Genomic DNA, 24,060 nt, shown 5'->3' on the forward strand with positions numbered 1-24,060 from the left:
TTCACAGGTTCAGAGAGGTTTAAAGAGGCTGAGGCCAGCTGCTCGGGGTCAGGGCGCCGTTCTCTTTTTGAACAAGCCTAAACCTTTGAATATGCAAGTACTACATTACACACACACCACCCTGATGACAGAGAGTTCACCCCTATACACTTTCACTCACTTTCCTTGGCAGCCTAACAATACGCTTGAAAGGAACCGTCAAATGATGTCAATAGTTGGATCAATACCCTGGGATGTCTCAGTTTTCCCTGCAGCAAATGAAGAGCATTACACAGATCCTCTTGGGCAGAGCCTTTACCACACTTACAGGAGCTACAGTATGTACTGTAACGACGCTACGGAGGGACAGCTGATGTATGTCTCTTCTCCCAGACATCGCCACATGCGTGCCACATTTCCCCCGGTCTGTCTAATGTGCTGCTGATCTACACCTGCTGGGCCCAGGGTTGCATAGGTATACGCCGAACACTGACAGCATCAATCACTCAGCAGGCCTTATTATTGCCATTTAAAATACATTTAAAACGATTCACTGGAGCCACTGTCCAACCCGGCATGAATGCAATGATACTGATGCGTTGCTGTGAAGGATGTTTCACAGCGGTGGTGTGGTTGGAAACAGCTGGGAACCTTTGTGCTCCTTTTTGTTTTTTGTTTCTGTGAGTGTGCAAAAGTCATTTCAAACGGAGCATCTTCATCAAAAATAAGTAAATGAATTGGAGTTTGTTTTCGTTCCTGAGAAATGCTGAATTTACTCGAACGATGCCAGCCCATCTTAACAGCATCTCAGTGTCAGCGAGCCTGCGCAGCCCATTGTGGAGTAATCTATGAGACAGGACTGAGCTTCGGAGAACTGATACATGCTCCCGAGCTCTCAGGTGAGCTTAGTAATAGACACAGTCACTCTAATTCCCCTTCAATTCTCACCTAAAATTGAAAGCTGCCAAATGCAGCCTTAATTACATACCACCCAATCAGAGCTTAAGTGTAACCTTCTGCCCCCCCACCCACCCATCCCTTCCCACTCTCTCTCCCTCTCAGGGAGAAGAACGAATGCAGCACGTCCCTCCTGAGGTCTACACATATTTCACCGGGGGAGTAAACAGCTCTCGAGGATATGAGATGGATATATTATGTATATAGGAAGCAAGTGCGAAATTTAAGGAGCAACCTGCTTGGTCAGCACGGAGTATGCTGAAAATGCAAGCAGATCAAGGAACAAGCAGGGTTATGGATCTCCCCTTGCATTTAACTGGGCAAGGTCTATTGACCCAAATCTAATTATTTTAGCCTCCACCCATTCACTTTCCCCTTTCTGTCCCCTGTACAGTGACACGCGTGTCTTTCTGTCAGTGTACTTCTAAATATCTGCACATGCAAATGCCTACTTCACTCCCAAAGATCTATTACTATGCAAATTCTGATGATTTTTGTTTGTTTATAGTGCTAAAGACATTATATACATTTATATATTTGGGACAAATTCTGTTTTTTGGTCCCAAAATCAAATATGTAATTGCATTTTTGACAAACTACGTCTGATTAAACATTAATTGTCCCTGTATTTGTCCTTCTGTCTTGCACCGATGCTCGTCTCCACTAAATTAAAGGCATCTCCTCTGGGCGGACGGATAAACCAGGGGAAGTCTGAAGGCAACCACAGTAGACGCGCAGCTATTTTCCATCCTCTCTAATCACATGATCAGGGTGTCGGCACCACATCCTCAGCGCAGGGAGGGGCCAAGCAGCGCACAGCTTACCACCATTTTGTGTGGGGTACCTGGCTCCTTTTGTGTGAGTACCTGGCTCATTTGTTTACCTGCATAAGTGTTAATATTTCAGCACAGGTCGAGTGTTATTTGTGACAGGCTTCATTCAGTTGCGTTTTGGTAGCGGTAAATGTGTGATGGGCGCGTTGCTAAAGGAGCATAAGCGGATGCTGCAGACAAAACATCACGGGGTATCAGTGTGCCCCGACAGCAGCCCATTCTGGATTTCATGTCGTGTATTTTCTTCCTCTCTCCTTTCTCCTGGCTGTGCTCCCGACAGACCACTCTCCTCCCTGCCATCCGATGTGTGAGGCGCATATGGTGCAGTGAAATTGCTGTCTGCGAGAGCATGCCTCTGCCTGTCCAGACTTCATCAGAGGGATTAAAGAATGGGATGGGGGGAAAAATCAAAATAAAATGATGATAGCGGGGCCGTGGCTTTTCTCTCCTTTTTTTCGCTACACCCCACACTCAACCCCCCTGCTCTGTTTTAAGTAGAGTGGAACATCAGATGACAGAGAAGGCTCTCTTGCTGGGGTGCAATGGTTTTGCAGGGAAAGGTTGCCCGGTCGGTGAGCTACACTGGGTTTATTTGGCTCTGACAAGGGCTCACTACAAAGGAAAACCAAATTATAGACAGTACTGTTCCTCCCTCTATCCAGCCACTGAAGTTCACTTAAAAGCTGCATCCAATTAAAAGAAAGTGACTCATAGGTGCAGCAGCAGCTTTCTTTTATGATTACTTAGCCCTCTCTGATGTGTTCTCTTTTTTAAACAACATCAACAAACAAAAGACAAAATGTGTCGCAGCACGCAGAATGAGGAGGTGGGAACATGCGTGCTGAGGTGGGGTTTTATATTCTCAGAGTTGTGGATTTTGGAGGGGCAAAGGAGAGAGGAGAGTGGAAAAGATTGCAGGATATTAAGGAGTAATGGATGTCACACCAGGCCCCTATAACAAATTCCCATATGCTTTCATCATAGCTCGATATGGGACTGATCAAGGGAACAGTCATTACTTGGTTTCCTGGTACTGTTATTACCAAGAAACAGTAAATAGTTATTGCCATGGTTATCATTCTGAAACATAGCTATTACAGAGCAAGCTAGCACAATCTCTTCTTTTTCTTTCTATAATTAGTCATCAAATTATGGTGCATAAGTGGAAACTGTTAAGAATGGGTTTCTAAAGATGCACAATAATATTCTGAGCATAAAAACAGGCAGTACATAAAAGTATCCAGGTTTGAACAATTCTTGCAAAACAGGAAACATGTTGCCGATATTGTATAAGATGTTGTAAACTTTTTAAGAAACAGGGGCAGGGGCTTTACATTGTTAAAAGCTATATTCAAAGAAATATTGAAAAGGTGTAGCTTGTGAGAATTTAACATAGAGATAAGGTGCGTCTCAAACTGTGCATGCAGATGTGGTTTTATAGTGATCCTACTAAATTCAAGTAAATAGGGATATATTCGGAGGTTTATTCTGGGATTTGCCAGACACTAGATCTGGCCCTGTATTTGAGACAACAAAAAGGCAATCTTGACATCTTGCCCAACCAGCAGATAATATTTGCTGTTCAGAGACTGGCTTTCTTTTGTTCCAGGTTTTTATAAACCCAAGACACTTGAAATTTAAACCCAGTTCAAGAAATATTATTTGCCACAGGGCAAGGTAAATCTCTTGGCGGGGCCTTTCAAAGGGTTGCCCTGGGTTTGTTTACAATTGATCTTATTTAAAAGTGGATTTTTTTGTTTTACTTTTCAAAGACATAGTTTCTGCCATGATCTTGTAGGTCAAAGGAACGATGAATGTTATTTTTCCAATTGGAGCGAAGGGGAAAAAAAAGTGAAATAATCAGAAGACAATCATATGGAAAGCCCTGTTGCGCCACTGGTTCTTCCCAGGTCTCCAACTTGCACATGTAAAATAGAAAACACATGCAAGATAACATCTCCAACTATAACAAAAAAAGTAGAAGAAATTCGCCCCTGGTGAGAGCAAGCAAATAAAATTTGAACTGCCTGAACATTTTGATTTGAATTTTAAAAATGCACTGCAATCATTCTCATTCCTCGAGTATGTGCGTGTGTCCGTTCATCTCCGCATTCCACAAAAGAAAATGGCCTATAAGCTGCGTAAAACAGCTGTTTCTCTTATTGTTTAGGGAAGCAATTTTTATTCACCCCTTCTTTCTCAGAGAGAACAACTGACCTGACAGCTGACCAATCCCCATGAAGCACGGGGTGGTGGTGGAGGGGGCAGGGGAGAGAAAGATGGGAGGAGATGAGAGGATGAGCACCCCTCTGCCTGGCCTACTGAACCAAACTCTGTCATCTTTGACAATTATTCTCTTCTAACAAAATCTGTGGTATGAGCTGAGCCAATAAATCATCATTAATCTCCATTCTGTACATGAACTTGAATGTTTCAGTTTACTAAAACTTAAACAAGGGCTCCCTGCATGCAAAAGGAAGGCCAAGAAAGAGGTGGAGAGGGACGGAGACTTTAGTTAGCCAGAGACTATCCTCCAGGGCTGGGAGGGTTCCTCTCCTGCTCAGACAGGCCATGCTGCAGGAGGAGGTCACAGGCTGCGGAGCGAGTATAAAGCTCGCTGCTCCTGGGGAACAAGACGGACAAGCAGAGGGCACAGCAGCAGGGACGCCCCGGTAAAGACCCCTTCATCTGGACTACACCTGGGGGAGCCCACGGGCCACCCAGCTCGACAGCACAGCACAGAGGCTTCATCGCACGCACACACACTCACACTCACACTCACACACTCACACACTCACACACACACACACACACACACACACACACACACACACACACACACACAGTCTACAAATTATTAATTGTATAAATAATTGTAGAATATTAATTCTAGTCAGTCATTTGTTGTTCATTCTCAGACTCATGTTTTAATCAGTAAAATATACAAGATGTCGGTATTTCGCAACCAATGAGCGTAGTAAAGATGAAAGTTTTATTTATCATAAATATACGTAGTGTATCAAAAGAAACCACATAAAATGTTATCATATATATTCTTCATGTGTGCAGTTTGTTTATTAAATACTCACCAGCTTTTTCTGCTGTTTCTGCTTGTTTTAATTTACGCTTCAGTTTTATTATGTGAAAAGTGCCGGAAATTCTCTTCACACACTGTTGTAGACACATTTACAACTCCTAGTGCTGTGTGTGTGTGTGTGTGTGTGTGTGTGTGTGTGTGTGTGTGTGTGTGTGTGTAGGTTTTCCTTCAACATGGGGGGGCACATATGAAACAGGGTCTTGAGAGTCCTCTGCCAGATAATTTTGAACTTAAACAATTTAATCTCCTGCATTCTGACAAATGTTTATGCACCATTTTGTGCCTTTTCGGCATCAATTTTTGGCTTTTTATTGTGAGACAAATGCTTCCAGCAGTTCTCTTAAAATGCTATTCTTAATTTATCTGCCTATATAAAAAGTGCTGTTTACTTTTACCATTTTATTTCCCTGCACATTCAAGGACTTCTTGCACAGAGAAAGTTTGTTTTAATTAATCACATATTTCAAGCCAACAAAAGCTGCCATGGTTTTTGCTGTGAAACTTTTACTATTCGAATAGATGCAGGAAGCTCTGGCAGGACTGCAGCACAATATAAGAGGGCCCAGGCCACTGCTAACATTTTAAATTACATCTCTGTCTATTGTGTCTTGCTTGAGCTTATGAGAGGGTCCCTGGGGTACCTCCATTTTCCCAGAAACTCCCTCCAAGGCTCTTCAGGTTAACATGCCCAGTTTGACTATTAGATCAATAGTTGTAAATGACTTCATCACACCAAAGAGGCAACTTTCTGGACAGAATTGGTCCCACAGTTGCAACTTGACAGGCATGTGCTGTGGGGAAGTCCAGTCAATATAGTCATGTTACAAATATAGTGTTTCTCCAAAAATGTACCAGCGCAAGGGGATATACATGATCCAACTGGCTGTAAAATTTCACATCATTTGCATAGTTTTTTTTTTTTAAAGCATAAATACAAAAAGAAGATTTTAACAACTTCCGAAAAGTGACCCAAGTTTAGTTGCAAAGAGGGAGTGATGTGCTCAGACACAGTAGCTGTGAGGAGAGGTGAAAAACCCCCGGTGATATCACATGGCCTTTCTGCACCCTTTTTTGTTCTTATGGGATAAAGGGTGATGTCAGTTCACTCCAGAGCCTCCCTAAAATGCCCCCAAAGCCTGCCTGGCTCCTGAGTGGGAGTGTGTAATCGGTCCTGGCAGAGTGCTGGTTAATGGGGGGCACAGGGCCATGGGTTGGAGATGTATTCATGTGCGTGGCGTGGCGCCTGGACCCAGGGTGACACTTCTTCATTCCCGCTGCCTCAGGCCAGGATTAGGATTGCAGCCAGCCTCACAAAGCCAACCGTAATGCAAAATCATTTTCATATTAACCTCGTCTCTCCTCTCTGGGCCTGACAGTGGACAGGCCTGCTCTCTTTGGTGCTCAAATTATCCTCAATTACTGGGGAAAGGCCAGGCGAGGGGACGTCACCTAACCTTCACCATCTGTTAGGTTCAAAGCTTTAGCAGTCGGCCAGCCCGCCTGTCTCCTGCCTCCCCTGACCTTTCCGCCTCGGCCAGCTACTGCTCCATGCGCCATTCACCCCCCTCAACTGCCCACAAAAGCCCCGCCCTCTCTGGACACAGCTGGGAAGTGCATGTGCACACATCACATTAAGGGGGAAAAGGTTATGTCACGCTTCTTCAACAGAGATATGAATATTCAAAACTTGGCGCAGACCAAGTTAAACCTGTGTCAAGACATAGGTTAAGTCAGTCTCCTAAGGATAAGTCAATAGATTTGAATTGAATGCTGCTTTTAGTGGTTGTCAAATTAAAACAGTATTAAAAAAATAAAAATAAAATACTCTTAGTCTCCTGGTTTATTCTTGTAGTGGGCTATTAAAACCCTCAAATAATTAGATATTTACAGATGTTTTTAAAATAACATTTATTTGACTATATAAATATTCTTATTTTAAGTCTAAAATATTGTACATCTTAGAGCAGTATTTTTATGCAATACTATTAATTTCTGCAGGAATTGCAGATTTCGGCTTTATTTTCATAAAATCTTAAAGTTTTTTAAATAAAGCTTTCTGCATAATTTGTTATAACAAATGCTTTTGCTTATATAATAAGTAAAAGTACTTAAAGTATTTTTATTTGTTTTATTACCTTGCTAAAATGTTTACTGTTCAGTGCTTTTATTTTGTTTTTACATACAGTGCAAAAGTTGGCTTTAATTAAACATTCATCTGAGATTGTGCTTGTGAAATATTGAAGAGCTCTTATTTCTCCTATAGTGGATGCACCTCTTAATAATGCAGGCAGTGTTTTCTGTTTGTTTTGAGCCTGTGTGTTTTAGCAGTTCCACTGTGTCCATTTGGATTTTCCAGTCTGTCTGGCCACTCAGGAGGCCCCCGTTCTCAGGTCATCTGGCAGGACCCGATGGCTCTGAAATAACTTTTAATAAGTCTGCTAAATAATAGATGGAGTGTTGGCTAAAATCACGCAGGGAGGAGCAGGGCTGAGGACAGCAGGCTGCAGAGACAGACAACAACCAGGTCCCAGGCATTTCCCTCACCATCACCATCATCATCATCATCGGCAGCAGCAGCAGCAGCAGCAGCAGTGGCAGCGGCCATGTTCAGCCTCCTGCATCACCTCCTCACCAGACCCAGACTCTCTGGGGTCAGGGGTCGTGGACTTGACCTTGTGGCCCCCAGGAGAATGTTCACTTGGTTTGGGGTATAATTTGGGATTTATTCGGCAGTCCAGTTGCCCTGTCTCAGGCAGCATTATGCCTCATTATCCTCAGGTCCTCTCTGTTCACAGGGCACAGCCCTGAGCAGACGCATCAACGCTCCATTTTACTTACATCTTCGCAATCCTACAATCAATACCTCCAACTGACAACATTATTAATTTAAATACATCTTAACTGCCCTGAATAGAAAATGATTTGTTGTCAAATTTTACCTGGATATTCATAATTTCATTATGATTTGCATTTTTTCCCCTTTTGCTTTATCCTTTAAGATATTATACATAATTAAAATATATGTTTGAATATCGAGCAATGTAAAATAACCGATAATTAACACAACAATATAGAATTAATTCCAAACTAAATTACAGCGACAAAAGTAAAAGCTTAAAATTATTCTTTGAAGAATGTTGTGGTATTTAATTAAAAATCCAAATAACTTTAATTACTGATTACCGGGGCACTGCCTGTGAGTGGTTTTGAATTTTTCCATATTCTTTATGGTAAAATTTAATTTATAAGTATGTTTAGTCAAAGCCTAAATGTGAAAATTTGATTTAATTAATTAATTTAGGTTTTTTTTTAATTTGTGCAAGTTGGACAGGCTTTGGTTTTTAATTACAAATTGTTGTTTATTAGAAGCTTCAAAATAATTTGTAAATTTATAAAATATGCTCACATTAGCCCCAAAAATATACGCTAGGTTAGGAATTAGGTTTTTCCAAATTCTTGTCAGTTACTGTATAAAGTGGAGTGATATCTTTCAGATGCAGGCTAAAAAGAGTGATCATTTCTATTATGTGTGCTTCACTCTAAGTGGGTCCCTGTGGAGGACAATTTTGGAGAGATCTTTCCCGATAAGAAACAAGCCCTGCATGCATTAATATTACATTAGACCCAGCATCACAGAGCCGTCTGCTCAGTCAGGTATAGAGAGCTTTTCATTGACATCTCCTTATCATGTTAATATTACACTCATCAAAGACGACTACATCACGGAGAGGGAGGAGGGGGGAGATACAACAAAACGTGCAAAATTACAGATTATTCTTATGAGAAGTCGAAAAGGAGGAACAGACACTAAAATGGTTATTTAGGTCACATATTCACTGTAATGCACAAGAAAGAGACAAATGCCGCAGGAAAGGCGTCGTTCGCGTGTGTGTCTCGGTCGAAAAATATGACATGCATGGCCAGTCACACAGTCACACACACACACACACACACACACACACACACACAGAAAGAGCGACTCCTCAATGCCGGCAGTAGGAGGGGTGCAAATCTCCAGCGAGAGGGAGACAGGTGCAAGGCTCTGCCCTCTATACTGTAGCTTAAATGCATTTAAAGTCCATTCTTAACGCACGCGCCCCCTCTTTATTTCAGTGAGATTATTCTTGGTGCTTTTGTTGGCTCGTGCGCGCGCTTTGGGTGTGTGCATGTGCGTTTGTGGGCGTTAGATTATATTTTAATGTCAGATAAAAGACAAAGATAGGGGGGAAAAAAATCATAGGATATCGTTTTAATTAAGGCCCTTTTTTGTGTTTGGGGCTGGGTTTCTTTTTCAAGCAGTCGGGCACAGTGCCATCCTCCAGAATTAACCAAATAACGCTCCTCTAAACACGTGTCAGGTTAACAAAAGGCGGAGCGCTTAAAAAAAAAAAGCAGACTGGGAGGCCGGGAGGCGGACGTGTGCTTGTTTCTGTGCCAAACTTTGTCACTCTCATTTGAATGTGAATGGTATTTACCACTGAGAGCTGCTTATAACGACCCCGCGTCTGCAATACACAACCTCCTTTTCTGAAGGATTTTTCAATTAGCGCCACCACCCCCTCCCCTTTTTTTCGACTAATCGGGGCTAATTAGGCTTTATCGCGGGGTAATAGCTTGTATTAATTGCCTCGCGGGCCAACTGTTAAGGAATTTGGCGAGTGATCCAATTGAATCTGACAAGTTTATTCCGTCTATTTAATATTCATTATATTCTAATAGGACACTTGTTTGCATGAATACAACAATTAGGCCCAACCTTGCGAGCAACATGGTAGGCCTGCATGTTATATTGTCAGCCTGCTCCCCAGAACTATATATTATAGTGTATTTAATATTGGGGAAAAAAGACGTTTTAAAAATCTTGAACTTAAGTTTTTTTTTTTTAGATCTGTTTTAGTAGCGCTGTTTTTAACATTGCATTTTTAGATTCACAGTTGTTTTAACATATATTTTGTAATTTTCTGCTGCACTGCTGTGGGCTACGATAACAGCATTTTGTCTTTTTATGTATGCAGATACAAAATAAAACGACAAAAACTGAATCTTAAATCTTTAAAATATAATGCTTTCCTGCAGAAATAGCGGAAATGCGGCATTTTATTATTACTTTTATCTGAAACTAATTGCATGATTTTATTTTCGTAAAAAGGCATTGTCAAACACATCATCATGCAGCACTAATGTAAGCTATAGGCCCTCCGTTTATTCCTCGCAGGGCTTACCGTCCTGTCACCCTCAAAATGAAATTAAAAAAAAAAGTATATATTTTTTTCTATCATTTTATCAAGCTCGAAACAGCAACAGCAAATCAGGAAAATGAATAAAGCAATCTGGTTTCATTTGACTATTACGCATGAATTTTTTCCCCAAACAAATCATATTGGAACCTGCCACAATCAGACGTTTCACCCACCTGAGTTTGTTTTCAAGTCTCATCTCGAAACATCATTTATTTATCCCTCACCTTAGTCTCAACTCCCTCTCTCTCCTCTTAAAAAACAAATAATAGTGTTTATTTAGTCCTCATTATTAAGAGTTACCTTCAGTCATTCCGAGACCAAAGGGATTTCAAACATGACATCATAGTTACTGCAAGAAACTGACATATCGCGCAGAGGATAGGGCCTGTAGTCTTACATAGCCCAAAATTGATGTGCAACTAAAATAGAAACCTGAAACATCAATGCAGGATGTAAATGTATCTACTCGCGAGAATGTTTGATCATTAATCAATTAACATTTGTGAAACTAAATAGTTCCGTGTTTGGGGAAAAAAACGGATTGTGAAAGCATCACCACGACATTTAGAAAAGAGCAAAAGAAATAATTAACTGCCTGCATGTTTCTATTTATATTGGTTACAGTAAGCTATTACCCCCCTCCTCCTCTCTGTGCCATTCTATCCATGAAGGGCAAACAAGGGCCTGGATGTGGAGCAGGTCTGGACAGCAGGAGAGTCTGGATGAGGGTTAGGGTGGATGTAGGCTAGTGGGGGGTAAACCCACCCTAAGGTAACCCCCCTTTTTGATTCGCACACTACACACCACTTATACCTTATTCTAAGCAGAATGCTTTATAGGCCCCAACAGCTGAAACCATCTGCAGGCTGACTCTAATGTAAATATCCGCCTTTTTTTTTTGCGAAATTTTAAAAAACAAAGCCTTACCGAATTCCTTGTTTCTTATTTTCTTGTCACATTTTAGTTTTAAATTCTTAATGAATCTGTAGTTTGTTTGTTTGTTTTTCTGTTACATTAATGCAGCCAATGACATGCAGACCATGGATCAGAGGAGCACAGCAAATTCCTACTTGCGGCATATTTATGTTGTTTTTTTTTTTGTTAAAGAACAAATGTGCACAAATAGAAAAAACTAATTCCGAGAAGAAAATATTGAGGAGCCAGAGAGTCAGTGGGTAGGCTGCTTGTCCTCATAAGAGCCGGGTGAGCGTCACTCACTCTGCGCTGGGTGTCACAGCGTTTACATGGAGGCATATGGCTCTCAGCTGCCCCCGCGCATGAAACCCCAACAGCCCCGGTGAAGTTCAAGGTCTCTGCAGCCAGTGACCATTAACAGAGCCGGGAGGACACAGACCGCAGCCTGCTGTCTGGATGTCTCTCTGTCAGTCCAAAGCAATCCAGTAAAAAACTAATAGAATTATAAAAATCCCTTTGTCATTATTATTATACTGCCCTTATATTATTATTGTTATTATTATTATTATTAATCTAAATTATTATTTAAAAGGGGTAATGCGGTTTTTTAAGGTGCCATGCAGACATTTGATGATTTCTAGTTGAAACGGATCTATTAATACTCCCCATTACCGAGAATTTAACGACAGTAAACACCTGTCAGAAATAAAATGAAACGCGTCGATTTAAGCCTTAACGTAAAGCAATAACCTAAAATTTAATTTGCTTTTCAATCATGTTGTTTAGAAAGCCTAGTCACATATTTCATAAATATGTACGAATGGCTCATATGTGCCTCAGTTGAAATTTGCTTTTTTCAAATCTGCCATTTAATTATTTTAAAAATTCGCAGAACATCAAAATCAATAACTTCTAATTGTGAAAGCTGAAAAGTTACACTGTTAAATCGGAGGCTGCGTGCTGAGGGCCCTCATTGGATAAATGTTGTCGTTACTTTAAGCATTGAAAAGCTTCAGCCACACCCCCTCTTTTTTGTTAATAACACCATTTTTGTTTCAAATAAAAATTGTACAGGCTATAACAGTGTGGTGATTATTAACACTGATTGCAATTTCCAGGTAAAGCTCGACTTAATTAACAGCATGTAAAATGTACAAAGCCTTATAAACAATGTTCAGTAAAGATGCCTTATTTTAAAATAATTATCAGTAAATACTTGTTTGTGTGTATCTATATACATACATAATGTGTAAATATTTGTTCCTTGCCAATTTATTATGTAATTGTATTGTGAAACTTGCAGTTGTGAGATGGCCTGTTCACTGTCATTATGTGCAAGGTGCTTCTGTTTTTAGGAATGAACACAATCAAATGAAGCAACTGGAAGCTTGATTTTTGCAAAAAAATATTCCCGTGATGATTTGTATATGAGATGTTGATGTCATTTTAGAGAAGAAATGGACATGCAGATTCTCTGACTTTCATCACTGAACTTTTTTTCTGAAGTATGCGTATATTATGAGCAAAAATATATCAGAAATCTATTTTCCTCCGAATACAATAATGATGCAAATCATTTCAGCTATTGGAAATATATCAAGGATAATATCTAAGGTTATAACAATTTGATTTGAACTAATTAAAAAAATGTGTTTTGGATATTTTAAAGGAGAAATTTTTTTTAACTGATCATAACATTTAAAGCTAAATTGTGGAAACGTGTGAGATTAAAAACTGCTGTACTGTTTACTTAAAGGACATAAAAACCTTTTATCTCTTTTTTCAACTAAACAGACAAATCTGACTTAAAAAGGAGACAGAGAGAAAAAGGAAGATAAAATGAGGATGAAGGTGCAGATGATACAGAGATGAGGAAGAAGAGGAGAAGGTTATGAAGCAACAGAATCAGATGGAGAGACACAGTCGGTGGATGATAGGTGGTCCCAGGTGTCTGTAATGACATCAGGATGGGAGAGATCCTGCATCTGCATAGTGGAAGAGATCCTGTTTCCTCAGAAAGTCTCTTCATGAGAGACAGGTCACGGCCAATAGCCTCTGTCTGACACATAATTGGTGATATTGATTATAGGTTATCATATGCTGCGGGCCATTTGTAAGATAATGCTGCAGGGGTTAATTTGTCAGCCATTAACCTTTTGGATCGGTGTGTATGTACGTGTAAATTAAGTTTAAAACAACTTCTAAATAGCCTCATCTAATAAAAATGGAATGCTAACGTATTTAAAGCTATATTACAATACAACACCATACACGATGGCAGCTTAAACACACTTGACAGGTGGGGAAAAAAAAGAAGGTTGAGATTTCTGAAAGACCGTCATGTGCTCTCCAAATTAACCCCCTCACAAAACTTCCAGAGCTGCACCTGAATTCTTGTGCTGACCCCTTAGAAAAATATCTCCTCACCTAAAAATGAAAGTGACATTTACAGGAAACACCTTTTCCTCTTTCCTTAAATCTGCAAAGTAGCTGCTTGCCTACAGGACTCTGAAAGTTAATCCAGTGTGTCAATCCAAACTAATGGGTGAAGAGGAAACTAAGCGAAGAGACAAGTCACTTTGGAGTGACGTAGAAACTAAAACTAAAGCTTCCATGTGCTGTGAATTTTATATTCTTTTAATTAGTTATGCGAGTATGAGGAATGCCTGATATATGATTGTATGAACCAACAATCATATAGAAATCTCGTGTGTCTCCATATCAAAGAATGCTCCATGATGTTAATAATTGCCATGTATTGATATAAAAGGCTAAACAGGAATTATAAAAGTAGGAAATAATTTTTCTTGAGAATTTTGCTGAATTCGAGTTTACTGCCTCTTAGCAATTTAATATCTTCATATTTCTATCTTATTCGCAATGGTTTTATGCAACACTTCAGTACCCACTTCAGGTAAAAAGTAACATTGTTGTACAGCAGTCAAACAGTTTTAACTGCTTCAGAATCATCACAGTTTGCCACATATTTTGGTTTTCATCTCAGCGAGGAATAACACATCAAATACACAAAATCACAGAAAAGAGAAAAGCTGTAACCTTTGAGAAAGTCGATCAGAGGCGATCAGAGGTGTAGAAGCACCTAGTACAGCCCAGAGCAGTAAAGACAACCCACTTCAACTTGAAAAACATGACATTTGCCACCTCAGAGCATAAAACATGTCTCTCTAACTCTACACCTGTAAACCTGTAAACCCACACAATGTAGATCAAGAGGGAAACTGAGCTATTCTCACTCCAGCAAACACTATTAAAAGTTACTCAGTAATGGCTGTACATGCACACAAGTACTGTCTTGTGTACAGTAAGTGTGTGTGTGTGTGTGTGTGTGTGTGTGTGTGTAAGTGTGTGTGTCAGAGAGAGAGAGAGAGAGAGAGAGAGAGAGAGCGAGAGAGGGGAGGGAGAGACACACAGTGTGAAAAAGTGAAAGCATGAGTGAGTGCTGGTCAGCAAATCAGTCAGTCAGCAAAGCTCAGTTGACAAAGTGAAACAGAGCAGGGCAGCGCCACAGAAAAGGAAGACACAAGTACCTGTCTGGAGCAGTCGGATGGCGGGATCAGCCCTCCAGCTTGGTATGCATTAATTATCCTCCAGAAAGATGGGCGCTCTATAGGCTCGCTCCTGACCCGGCACTCCTACTGTCCCACAGTCAAAGGAAAGGATGGATGGAGAGGAGCAAGAGAGAAAAGAGGAAGAGAAATGGGAGACGAGGAGAGAAGAGAGAGGGAGAGAGAGAGAGAGAGAGGGGGAGAGAGTCAGATCCACTGCTGCCCTGACACCATGACTGGTCCACGTGAGATTGATCACACACTCGCACTCACACACTGAGGCCTCTGCAGTGACAGGGGGGAACTGCCAAGGAGTAGCATGCTTTGTCTAGCCTGGGGACACACATACACAGACGCACGAATGGCCACGACGCACATGCACACACTTGCATGTTAGACACGCGCACAGATGCGTGCACACACCAACTTGGACGGACACACACAAACACAAACGAGGCCTGTGACTCACACAGTGACTTATGAGTTTTAGCTATAATTAAAGCTTTTTTAAAAATAAATCAATCATTTCACTAAAACTGGACTCAGCATGCTTAAAACTACTTTTTGTTATTCTGTTGTGCAGACCATAAAAAGGATTTGGTGTTTGAGAAGCCCTCATTAAGATTCAGTAGCTGCCCCCCTGCACATCTGTTCAGTAGTCTAATGCCTGTTAGGTTGCGGGGCAGCTGAAAATGGACAGCAAAATAAAAAAGGTCAAAAGTCTGGCACCGAGAAGCAGGAGGACTGTGATTACACACAATAGACAATAAAAGAGATGCATATGAGCGGCGGCAGTGTGCCTGGCCTCTGCACCTTCAGGGAGGACAAGGTTCACACTAATCTCATGAATGCCTTAAACACACACACACTCACAAATGCATAGCATCTACTTGCAAATAAAACAATTGTCAGCATCAGCCCTAAGAGCAAAAAAAAATGTAAAATATATATATCAAAATGTGCTCTGTAAATATGTTTTTAATTTTTTATGTGTTAAAGCTCCCAAGTTACAAGTTCACTGTCACTTTATTTTAGTGTCATTTCTTTTCTTTTTTTTTTTTTTTTAATAAAGTTATTATTGACCGCGTCCTTCCATTACATACATACAGTAATTCAAATAAACATGAAGCAGTCAGATATAAGCAGTGATGGTGATGTTAAAAATCAATTTGCATTGCAATAAGCAAATATAAAGGCTAGCAGTTCAGCTCTCTACTGCTTAGAAAAATCACATTTCCCAAAATCAACCGTCCCCTTCAGCCATCTTCTCCTGTCACCAACCAGGAAGGAGGGGGGGCTGTCTCAGTCAGCTGGCCTCTGTATGCAGATTGATCCAGATGGACATGGCGTCCAGACCTCAAGTCCCCCATAGACCCTCTGGCTGAACTTGACTCCCAGGACTACAGATGGGTAGGAGGGCCCCTAACCTTTGGTGAACCCGAGGACCCCCTCAACACCCACGCCCCCACTATGGCAGACCGTAGGCTGGGCCACCTATCCAGTCGCCGGCATTAAAAATCATTCCAGATTGAATTCAGGTCGCTTTCCCAACAGCTATCATCACAGATAGCTGATCAATACTGGGACATTATCACAGAACGCTTCCTCAAACACAGTGTCAACATGTGAATCCTGGTCGGGGAGTGTGTGTGTGATCACTGAGGTGGAAAGGAGCTGTGGCCTGGCGGTTACGCAGAGGAGCCTCAGAGAGGAGAACCCTTTGAGCAGAGCTTGAACCCTGGGGGGCTGCAGGTTTGACTGGCTATGTTGCTGAGCATGCTGGGCCACAACTTAAAAGGAGATCAGAGGGCTGTACCTCAGAGCAGCAAAGCCCTCTTCCTTCCTCCTCATCTCTCTCGCTCTCTCCCAACACTCTCATCCTGTCCATTTTCTCCCATACATTTACAAACCACCTTACTGTGAATTCTGTAAAGACATTATAAAATGTGTGGACAAAATCCATCAAATATACAAGATATGAGTGAAAGAGTACCTCCATATGGAAAACTGTAAATCACCAAAATAATACAAATCATTACGGACGTCCCCATCGCATCTGAAGAATCAGTATCAGGCCTGATCAACTCATTTTTGAATGAGTGGAGGTGGAATTGTGATAAGAAGCCATATAAGAATATTTTTAATTTGTTTACTTTGTTATTTAGTAAAAACTAAAACAAAAAAACTCTTAGGAACTATCTGGATGCAGACATTTTTCTTGTATTGCACTACAGAGCTATTAAACTGTCAAGCATAAACAGTGGATTGATTTTAAGAACTTTAAAGTGGTGTTTATTGTGCAGCTGTATTATGCAGGTAAATACAAGTATCAGATCAGGACTTGGTATCAGCAGATACTCAATATCAATTGACATGGATCAGGATCGGGGGCAAAAAAACATGATTGGGACATACCTACAAATCATAATACATCACGCCAGTGAAACGTAATGTCTTACCAACAAAGCTATTGACATTTTGGTTTCAAATGATTTTTTATATAAGCACACATAGATTTTTTATGTGTCCATGTCTCACCCACTCACTGACCCTGCGACCCCAGGTGCTACAATCACAGTGCAGTCAGATTTGTTGTCTTTCCTGCTTTCCCTCAGGGCCCTTCCTGCCATTCTAACCTTGTTTCTGATCCCATCCAGCTCTGTTCTCCTCCCCTATGTTCAGCCTGGGTAATGCCGTTTTCCCACTCCCCCCCGGTAAGTGTCTCATATATTGGCCTTATCAGAGGCCTATCTGCACCGCACAACATTTACCTTGCTGGAGCCCAGCAGAGAGAAAGTCAGTATCTTCATCAAACACCAGTGAGCAGAGAGAAAAAAGGGGATTGAAGGACTGCTTTATGAATTATTAAGATTAAAATCTTTCTCATATTACCTATCCTTTCCTCCTTCCATTCCATTTTCTTCCCTTTCTTTTTCTTTTTTGGTTAAATTTTAAAACATTTATATCCCTCTGTTCCTGAGTAAACGAGCTCAGGGCCGATTTTCCATTAAAAATAAAAGTTGAAGAGAGGAGGAAGGAGAAGAAGTATGAAGCTTGGTCGGTTTTAGTTTTTAGTCATCTTTAATCAGCCCGGTGTTTCTGTGCCGGGGAAGAAAAGACTCAGATGAAACAACAGCGTAATGATTTTTTTTCTTACCAGTTTTCTGCAGTCTTGGATGTTGGAAACTTAAAAGGAATGTAAAAGAAAGACTTTCTTACCTTTTATTATTACTGTCAGTGAGTCCTTGCTCATTCCGACTTTGTTCAATGCTCTAAGTAATTTTCCAACTTATTCAAAAAATGATGCATTAACAATGTACTTGCCATTATCCCAGGTCAGGTATTTTTGAATGGAGGATTCATGGCTGAGAGCCTGAGCATTCCTTTAATGATAGCCTGCCTCTATCAAAGAGACTGGCCTTAACCTGTGACATGATCTCTTTCTATTTCTCATTCTACCTCCAAATGTCTTACCTGCTGGTTTAAATTGCATTAATTCATTAGGAAAAATACATGAGCAGAAGCACATAGACTTTTTTTTTTTAAAGGTACAATAACAGTGACTTAAATCACACAATACAAGCTACAATTCTGTCAATCACAAAACTGTTTGATTTGACAAAGCTGTCATATAGAAAAGGATTGCTAAGTGATGTTAACAAAGCAAAGCATTTTTCTTGTACAGCTGTAAAAGCTATTTAAACTTGTGGCTCATTCCAATCAAACAGAACAGCGTCTGACTTAATCAATTAATTCAACCTGAGATATAGAGAGGAGAGAGCTATTTGATTGGCATACTATTTAGTTCAAAAGAATAATGAAATCAGAGTTTCATGTAGAGGGAAAGAAATATTCATACTTTGATGCAAACCTTGGCCAAGACACAATTCAGGATTTTGTCAAAGAAGCATGTCGATTCTCATAATTCTGCCTATTCAATATCACACATAAAGCACACAACGGACATAAAGAAAGCTTAAGACCATTATTCAGAGGAGACGACCTAAGTTTGACTTGCAAGTATGGTCTCTTGTCTGAAGGGCCATCATAACCAGAGCATGAGAGCAAAGGTCATAAGGCCCCACAGGAGCCATCGGGATCCAGGAAATAATCCAAGCGCTCCACAGAGAGCACTCAGCACTTGCCATTGGACAAGTCAGACTAGAAGACAAAGGTAGTTCCATCACAGCTTAAACAACGTGCAGATCTCACAGACAGTCTGCGGTCTTGCGCCTGCTGTTCATGATGCAGATGTGATACGGGAGGCTCACCAATGTGGTCATACATCCTGAGCAGTGTGTGTTTAAATGTGCTCTTAATAAAATATTTCTGGGGCTGTGCGGAGTCGTGGTCCCTGCGCTCATTAGAGGTCTCTGACCAGCTTGATAAGTGCGGCTCTGCTCCATAATGATTTATTAAGGCTGGGGGTGGGGAAGGCTGGTGGGTCCAAACTGCCTCAGGACACTCCAACCGCAGAGACATTTAAGGGTAAAGGCTCGGAATAGAGGGTGCCTCTGAACAGATTTACATCATCCAAGATGCATTTCAAAATGAATTATGTAAGACGAAATGAAATACATAGGAGTTTCACAATTTTTGCTGCCTTTTTTCCCCCAGCTCTTTTTTCTTCTCTTCCTTCCCTTCCGATGCTCTCGTCTGCATCGCCCTGAGGTAAATTCATGGCCATTTGCTTTATAGAGCACAGCACTAATGGACAGACAGGGGGACATAAGGGATAGTGTTTAAAAATGGATGGAAAAGAGATGGTCTGATGTGCACAAACAAACAAGTCGCACTAATTCACAGGTTTTGCCTGAGTTGTGTCGAGCTGGGCTTTGGACTAGAAAAACAGGCCTGATGAGTGTGACTAAACTTATGTAGGCTGGGGTGACTGGGGTGCTGGTTCGTGGGGTCTGGGTCGTGTTATTTCCTCACTGTCACCGAGCACAGAAGTCTGCAGGCTGACTTGGCTGCAAGTGACCAATAGCTCAACAACTTATTTGATCTCACTGGACGGTCACTTCCAGAATAAATATGTTTCTGTCACAGCTGTGCAAAGGTAAAATTCCTAAGAAAAACACTCACTTTAGATCGTCAACAGGTGCTTTTAACGAATATGGCCTGGTATTTTTTCTTTATACTGTACATATACCCATGTCATAAATACCAAAAACAACGCTTTAAAGATCTGAAAATATCACAGTGCTGCAAGACCAGGTCAGCATCTCAAACTGTTATCGCTGCAAGAGCAACTTCAGAAAAGCAGCTCCTTCAATGCTATAGTCTCTGTCACATAAGGTCTACGTCAGTAGTAGTACCTGAGTGCATTTACCCAAGTACTGTACCCAAGCAGAGTTTTGAGGAACTTGTACTCGACTTAAGTATTTTAATTTTCTGTTACTTTATGCTTCTACTCCACTACAGTTCTGAGGAAATACTTTTCTTTTTACTGCACTAAATTTATTGGAAAGCTTTAATTACTCTTTATTTATTTATTTATTAATATTATCTTATTTTTATTTTTTCAAGATTTGTTGTGGGCCATTTTTGCCTTTATTGATAAGACAGCTGATAGATAGGAAAGGTGGGAAACAGGGGGAATGAAGCAGCAAAGGACCGCAGGTTGGAATTAAACCTGGGCAGCTGCAAACGTGTCAGCCTATTTGGATGCAGACTTTACCAGATGATCTGGAGGTCACCCAAGATTTAGATTATTAATACAAAATAGAAATTTTACCCTGACCTTGGCATTGTTGTTTGATGTTAAGCCTTGTCAAAGGCGAATTTCTGTTGCTTCGGGAAAGAAAGTTCAACTAATCAAATGTGAAATAAAATCGACAGATAAAATTTCATATATTGTTATAGATTAAGTTAACCAGCAGTATATAAAGCAATAATAAAAAATGAGGCCATCCTTTATCAGCTGTAACATCAAAGTGATATTAACAATTATAATCCAATAATATATATCATGAGGCCATTGTACGTAATAAATACTTTTACTATCTGTACGTTGAGTATATTTTGTACTCTACGTAACATTTTGAATGCAGGACTTTTACTTGTAACAGAGTAGCTCTACACTGTGTTATTACTACTTTTACTCAAGTAAAAGATCTCTACTTTTTCCACCACTGATCTACATCATGTCCAGCGTCATGTTGCTGTGGCCATAAGCAGCCTTAAGCTCTGACTGACATCAGTAACATAACATTTCCTGCCTGCCATATGGCACATTTTTCTCAAGGACTGAAGACAACACAACATTTAACCATGCTTGTACTTGTGTAACAAGTAGTCAGAGTTATATGAAGGGTCATATAAGAAGGAAAAAGCAACAACTATGTAAGAAAAGCTAGACCTATGGAGCATGATGTGAACAGGTGTGGAATGGAGCTGGTCAGCAGACATTATGAGAGTAGAGAGACTAGTAAGTCTTGGAGGCATCTCTACAGTGAAAAGCTTGGTATCCTCCACCAGAGGAAACAGGCTTAGTGGTTGGAGGATAGATCTTTTTTTTCCTTGCCACAGTTAATTTTCAAATCTCCAACATCCTATGGCTGTCTGTTTTTCTTCTTCTTCTTTTCTGTTTTTTCTGCTTTCATTCTTTTCTTTTAAAATGAAACTGGAGCTGGGGCGGTGATAGTGATAGATGGCTCAGCGCTCTAACACTTTATCCAATCCGGCGCAGATTTCATCCAATAAAGAATCACTTGTGCACTCTCAAACTAAATGGAAGTCAGGCAGCGGAGAGAAAGGGGCTGCCGTGTGTTTCTGAGCTGCGAAAATCAAATTTTCTTAAAGCTGCCGCAGCAGTGGCTGGCGGAAAAGGCAGCAACAGCCATGACTGGCCAGGGCCACGTCTGCACACACAATTTAATCCATCACAGAGCGCCTGACACCATATCAATCAACCTTTCATCAGCATGCCCCCCCCACCCCCCCACAAAAAAGAAGAAAAAAAAACAATATTTCTATTCAATCACCTCTGACTGAACCAGGCCTGCAACCCACTGACCATTAGGGAGGACCACAAAACTCCAGCTGGTTCAGAAATCTTTTCACATGAACATGAGCGTAAAGCAGAACACATGCATTCTTGCTGATTCTCGTGTGTGTGCCAATGCACAAAATGGTGGAGAAAATATGAAGAATCTGTGCTCTTCCTCACCTCCCCATGAGGTGCAATGCACATGTGGAAAATACTGCTACAGTTAGAAATGAATAAGTATAAACACACTATATGGACACTGTGTGGAACTGATATTACTGATGTTGAACGACAAAAAAACGACTCAAATTCTCCGCCCATCCTTAACTTTTCCTGTATGATAGCAACCCACCACCTCTCCACCTTACCCCCCCTCCCATAGCTGTCCTTTGTTCCGGGAATATAGTCCCTCTTACCCCCTCTGTATCCCACAGGCTGTGGCTCCAGTGGCCTATGATTTATAATTCATAGGGGCCGCTTTTATATGGGACCTTAGTCTACCTGATACCCTGCCACTGGGCCTGTCCTGGGACAGTGGGAGGGGGGCTCTTCATTACGCCTGGCACCGGAGCACTAACATGACACCCATCTCTTTGAAGCGCTGGCGCTGTATGTAAATTGGACATAATGATCTATTTTTCCCAGTCAAGGTACTGAGTCATATTTCCGAAATGGACACCATTTATATTTTTCTCCTGTCGGCCATTTTGTTTTTACCAACTTTCTCTCTGTTACTTGCTCTTTTGCTCTCACTCATTCTGACAAACACACACACACATTAACGTGGTACTTTCCTCACTGGAAATTGAACTGAACTTTCATTTTTTTCCACTTAAGCCTTGCCTTTTTTCATGGACATGTGTGTGACGGTGCTCTTTCTTCCTCCAGGACCTGTAAAGCTCAGGTCTCAGGGTATCCACATTACTTCCTCTCTGGTTCGCTCTCTGCTCTGACCTCCCTGCATACTAGAGAGGTCTCCAACCCAGGCTGTGCTCTGTACTCGGTGCTCTTGGCCTAGGGCTCTGCTTGGCCTCCATGCTCCACTGGCTCCCTAAACCCTGGTGAGGCTCCAAAAGGCCAAACACTGTACTTGTTGTGGATGCCCCACCACCCACCAGAGTCTCTGGTGCTGCAATGGAGGGGAAGAGGAGAGAGAGAGAGATAGAGAGAGAGAGAGAGAAAAAGAGAGTTGGGGGGGGGGGGGGGGGCGTGTCTGATTGCCAGCGGCAGGCCATATGACCAGGGCTTGTCCTGATTGCCAGCAGCAGCTTCAAATGACAAAAGAGAAAGCAGCGCAGCTTGGAACAGAACCCGTGGTTTTATTGTTTGATGTTGCTAAGTGCTCCTGAAAAATTATTCCCACACCTCATTTGCAAACACGGGCTGCTGCTCATATTAACATAATCAATGTGGGCGAGCGGGGGAGGGTATGATGTTCAAGGCGCGCGGGTTTTAAGCGTAAAAAGGCTAAGCTGGGGAGAACAAAAAGAGGCCATCATAATACCAACAAAACAAACAACCCCCCCCCCCCCCGCCCTGCCCCACACAACCCACCAACAAACCACAAAAACCCCAAAAGCCCATCGCCCGCCCTGCCCCGCAACCCCAACTCCAGAAACCACATCACTACCATGACACCCCCTGCTGTGTTCGTCCCTAATAAACAACGAAACAGAATGGAAGATAGGCTTTTGTTGTGGGCGAGGGGGGGTTGAGACTGCACATAGCGAAGAGCTCTCTGTCAAATCAGCGGGTTGCCCCTGGATTCTGTTTAGGTCAGTTTTGTAACACAACCCCCGCGCTCCACGAGATCAATTAGGGCAATTATCAAGAACAAGGCCGGCTGCAGTGAAAAACAGCTCACTTCAAAGGCCTACAACCAGATGAACAGTTACAGCACACTGTCAATGTTCCATACAAGCCAACCCCCTCCCTCCCCGCTCTCTTTTCCCCCAATACCTCCTCTGCTTATGCCCTCCAGGCATTTTGGACTGTGCAAATGAACATAACACCCCCCCCCCACCCCAAACACACACTCCTTGCTACTTGTAAGAATGAGAAGTTCATGATGCGCGCTCGCTCTACTGTCCCTCTGAAACACAAAGAGACGCAGGGCCCCACAGAAGGACATCAGTGCCTGCCAGATGTCTCGCCTCAATATCTGCCTCTACTCAACTGAAACTTTCAAGATTTTGAACATGCAGAATATTCCTCTGCAATTTGTAAAAATGATGCTGGGGATGGGAAGAATGCATCCACTTTAAAAAAGTTTTTACTTTCAGATGTTATAGTAAAGATTGAGGCTCCAGACTTTGTCCAAACTCAATAAAAAATAACCACGAAATTGCTGGAACAGAGGCACATTTTAAATAACGATAAAGGCGTAAAAGTTTTTTATTTTCCCCGTCAGTGCAAATGTTTTTTTATTTTTTCACTGGCCGGCACCCTGTTGAGTAAGGTGTGTCTACAAGCATAAAGATCC

The sequence above is a fragment of the Plectropomus leopardus genome, chromosome 1, assembly GCF_008729295.1.
Source record: "Plectropomus leopardus isolate mb chromosome 1, YSFRI_Pleo_2.0, whole genome shotgun sequence".
Classification (NCBI taxonomy): domain Eukaryota; kingdom Metazoa; phylum Chordata; class Actinopteri; order Perciformes; family Serranidae; genus Plectropomus; species Plectropomus leopardus.